This window comes from Jaculus jaculus, chromosome 2 (genome assembly GCF_020740685.1).
Source record: "Jaculus jaculus isolate mJacJac1 chromosome 2, mJacJac1.mat.Y.cur, whole genome shotgun sequence".
NCBI lineage: Eukaryota > Metazoa > Chordata > Mammalia > Rodentia > Dipodidae > Jaculus > Jaculus jaculus.
This window is the reverse complement of record NC_059103.1, coordinates 121606392-121611184: the sequence shown is the minus strand read 5'-3', so window position 1 is coordinate 121611184 and position 4793 is coordinate 121606392. Positions and strand designations below refer to the sequence as shown.

At 41.9% G+C, this 4793-nt stretch overlaps 1 non-coding gene across 1 annotated transcript; it reads left to right on the top strand.

Annotated features, from left to right (window-relative positions):
• Positions 1 to 2046: 2046 nt before the first annotated feature.
• LOC123458992 lies at positions 2047 to 2153 on the top strand. Its single transcript, XR_006635925.1, has one exon. It is a non-coding gene; the product is annotated as a U6 spliceosomal RNA (small nuclear RNA).
• The last annotated feature ends 2640 nt before the right edge of the window (positions 2154 to 4793 follow it).

Here is a 4793-nt window from a genome sequence, read left to right as displayed (position 1 = left end):
TGTGCGCGTGCGTGCGTGTGTCCCAGTGAATTACATCACAGTTGCTTGCATGAGCATAGGTAGAATGTTACTTGCTGAAATGCTAGAAACTTACCAGGGGCTACAGCTCTGGAGAGTATGGCTCTCCCTTGCCCAGCAACCATTAACTGCCAATAGCTCCTCTGTGGGGAGCTGAGGCCAACAGAGCACCTCAACTAATGGTGTATGTCTGGAACCCCGGCATTCAGATCAGGCATGCAAAGCCAGCTTGGGCTCCATGGAGATCTTACCTCAAAGAACTAAATGTAAAACGAAATTAAAGAAAAGAAGATGCCAGACTCAGTGTCTCACACATATAATCCTAGCACTTTCTCATAAAACTTGGGCCCATGAAGGACAGAGGAATAGCCTACTGGTATGGCCAAGCTGAAGAGGATTGGGGTTCTACCCCCAGCATTTTGTGCCTTGGGTTTGTTTGTTTGGTTGGTTTGGTTTGGTTTGGTTTTGGAACCACTGGGTTAAATTAGAGTCACACCCATGATCATGGATGGGAGGTTATTTACTAGAGAATGCCAACTCACCAATGAAGGATATGACCCCTCTCCCAGCAATCCCCAGCTGCCATTAGCTACTAGGGGAGTGAGGTCTTGTGAACACCTCTCCCACACATGATGAAATCGTGACAGAGTTGGGTGGTGTTGTGCACACCTTTAATCCCAGCACTGGGAGACTGAGGTAGGAGAATCGCTGTGACTTCAAGGCTACCCTGAGACTACATAGTGAATTCCAGCTCAGACTGGACTTGAGTGAGACACTGCCTCAAAAAAAAACATATATATAAAGACAGTTTCAGTCTTTCAATCTTATATAAGAAACCCCATCTCCTGTGAGTTCATAAGTATAGCAGCCTTATACTATCCAAAAGGTAGCATTCTGTACCCCCCTTTTCATCCTCTTGCATTCTTTCTGTTTCTTCTTTGATGAGGTCCCCAGAGCCTTAAAATTGTGGTTTAGGTATCATGTATTTGGCTGAGCACGTACTGGTGTTACTATTCATGGTAACTTTGGCAGCTAACCACCAATGCATTAACCTGTGCCCTTTGCATAAAAAATCTTCCATGATCCAGGCTTCAAGATGTAGCAATACCAGTGGCTACAATGTGGTACACCTGGCAAAGGCAGGAGGGGGTACAGGATGCTAATTTTTTTCTTTTAAAAAATCACATGTGGGCTGGAGGGATGGCTTAGCGGTTAAGCGCTCGCCTGTGAAGCCTAAGGACCCTGGTTCGAGGCTTGATTCCCCAGGCCCCACGTTAGCCAGATGCACAAGGGGGCGCACACGTCTGGAGTTTGTCTGCAGTGGCTGGAGGCCCTGGCGTGCCCATTCTCTCTCTCTCTCTCTCTCTCTCTCTCTCTCTCTCTCTCTCTCATAAATAAATAAATCAATAGAGTTATACCTTGGAGTAAAAAGTTGGGAATACCAGAAATGAGGATGACCATATGCTCAAGGCTTATGTTCCTAACAGAACATTTTATTTTTTTGTTTTGTTTTATCTCAGTTTTAGAAGTGATTTTGCACTTGTACTTTCATTATTTTTGTTTTTTACTTTTTTCACAAATAAAAAAAACCTTTATATAAAAATTCTCAAGCATTCCTCCCTACCTTTTGATGCTTATAGTCTTTCTTTTTTTTTTTTTTTTTGGTGGGGTGGGGGATATTAAACAGAAATAAATTTAATACACAGAATTACATGCTTACAAGGTCTTTGGAAGGGATAAAAGACAAGTCATGAATAACCCTAGGGTAATAACTCTCTGACTGCACCACCAGGCAAATTAAGATTCTTTCTGAAGCTGTGTGTTTGAGACCAGGTGTTATAGATATGATCCAGTTTATATTCTTGCTACCTCTTACAGTGGTTCTGGAGTCTTGGAGGGTGTGTCAGAGATGTCTTCTTTAATGCTGAACACTCAACCATCACATCTCAGCACTTTGATGAGTTTTGAGTCTCCCCAGCAGTCACCACCATCTGAAAAGAGATTTTTTTCTAAGCAAAAATAAGAGCAGTGCTCACTTCGACAGCACATATACTAAAATTGGAATGATCCAGAGAAGATTAGCATGGCCCCTGTGCAAGGACAATGTGCAAATTCATGAAGCATTCCATATTTTAAAAAAAAGTAAGAGCAGCACAACAGTAGCAACTACTCCCCTAGGGCCTGTGACACTCCCAGCCACAGGCTTTTGACTAGGTTTTTAGTAACAGGCATGAATTCTCTTCCATGGGGTGGGCCTTAAATAAAGTTAGAAAATAGTAGCCAGGCATGGTTTTGCACACCCTTAATCCCAGCCCTTGGGAGGCAAAGGTAGAGGATTGCTGAGAGTTTGAGGCCACTCTGAGATTACATAGTGAATTCCAAGTCAGCCTGGGCTAGAGCGAGACCCTATCTCAAAAAAAACAAAATAAAATTAGAGAACAGTTGGTTTTCCCATAACAGACATGACACCATTGCACAAGTGGGTATATCTTTCCTAACCTATGGCTTATTATAATACTAATGTGCCCCTTGGTGGAGATTTAAGATGTTATTAGATATGTGATGCATGAAGTTGTATGTAGAACTATGTGTAACAGATAGTAAGAAAGCCCACACTATACAAATGAGTCAAAAATCCCATACTAAGGTACCATACTAGTTCTGTCTCTATAGCAATGTCATTGAGCTGTTATAGCTTCCTCTGGCCCTTGAAAGTGTATCATTTCATAATAAATTCTCCTTATTTTCTTGGGACTATATATATATGTTCAATTCTTTGTTTTAGAACACAAGGTCCTGAAACCCCTCTTGAGGTACCCATCAAACCCCACTCCAAAATCAGTCAATATTATGTCACAAGAATGTTGTCAAACATAAAGATGGACAATGATGTTTATTAAGAGAGCTAAAGATATCTCGAGATCTAGATAGAACATTACAAGTTTCCACAACTGTGAAGTTCTAGTCAGTGAGTAAGCCTCCCAAAATTTCTAACACGGATGTGGCATTGTCTGAGAACTTCAGTTCACACCCATGAGCACTTGAGCAACTTTGAATTCCAGGAACAAGACTGATCAATAGACATCTATGTTACCTGGGACTCAACTACCCCCAAGCAGCAGACAAGCCTGAACAACAGGCTACACCTAAATGGAGACAATTACCCATGATTGGAGGCTGCACCTTACAGCAAAAGTGATCATCTCAGCTGGGCATGGTGGAGCACACCTTTAATCCCAGCACTCGGGAGGCAGAGGTAGGAGAATCGTCATGAGTTTGAGGCCACCCTGAGACTACATAGCGAATCCCAGGTCAGCCTGGACTAGAGTGAAACCCTACCTCGAAAAACCAAAAAGAAAAAAGAAAAGTGATAGATCACCTCATAAGACCCACATTGCTCCCCTCACATGTGATAGCAATAACAACTTTATTCACAACCACCTTGCAGTACCAGAAGTGGGGCCATGATCAACCAGACCACATCTTGGCCAGAATTGCTTCACTTGCCTTTCTGAATGGAGCTCCTATGTCATCCACATTGACCTGGAATTACCTGAATTCTCTCACCTGTGCCTCCTGAGAAACTAGGATTACAGGTTGTTTACCAATGTGCCCAGCTTCTCCCTTCCCACTTTTTTTTTTTTTAATTCTTATTTGAGTGTGACAGAGAGAGAAAGAGGCAGAGAGAGAGAGAGAGAGAGAGAGAGAGAGAGGAGAGAGGAGCCACTACAAACAAACTCCAGATGTGTGCGCCCTCTTGTGCATCTGGCTAACGTGGGTCCTGGGGAATCAAGCCTCAAACTAGGGTCCTTAGGCTTCATAGGCAAGCACTTAACCGCTAAGCCATCTCTCCAGCCCCACTTCTTTTTTCTATATAAACTATGTCAGTACTCCAAAGGTGATCTTGGGTTCGCTAGATCTCTTTATCTGTTCTTCTTCCCACTGAATAAACCTCTCTGATTTTCACCATGGCTTTTCTCCATGGAGTACTGAGGACACATGGCTGGATCAATCTATTGGAACTGCCAGAAACTAGGCTTTTGCCCTACAAACTGCAGTTACATTAATGCACTCCCTAGACAGAAAGGTGAGAGTAAGTGCAGTGACCCTCTAACAATAGTCATGCCTGAGACTAATTAGTACATTCAGGGTACATTGACCTTTATAAACTCGAATATGTACAGGGCTTATCTTAAATCTACCATCGTTTCATGCCATTGACACAAAATTTCTTATAGTTTAAGATACTTTTGGTAGGCACTGAAAGGTAATTGAAGGGAGGGGCAATTATAATTCAAATATGGGCATCATAATGTTGGATAGTAAATGCTTATTAATTAAAACTGTCTTAAGAAATTATTAGCAATGAAATTTTAATAACAGACAATATTAATATTGAGTAAAATTAATTTGCTAATCAAGTTAGTGTACCAAGTGATTTTACATGAGAGGATTTAGTTGTCATGTCTAATAATAGTACAACATAATATTTTAAGACCATGAGAAAGAGTATGAGGTTGAAGAGAGGAGAGGAATAGAGACAGCCATCTGACTCACAGCTGCAGACCCATTTGACTATGATTTGGACAAGTGCAAGACATGAATGTATCCTCTGCACATTGTTGGGTTTCTAGGAAAAGTCATTGAAGAGCAAGGAGGAAAACAGTTCTATGCCCTATCCAGATAGAAAGTCAGGATTACATGTGGGCTTGTTGGCAGGTAGAGAAAAGGTTGCAGGGAATAGGAGTGACTGAGGTCACAAAGGGAGCCATGTT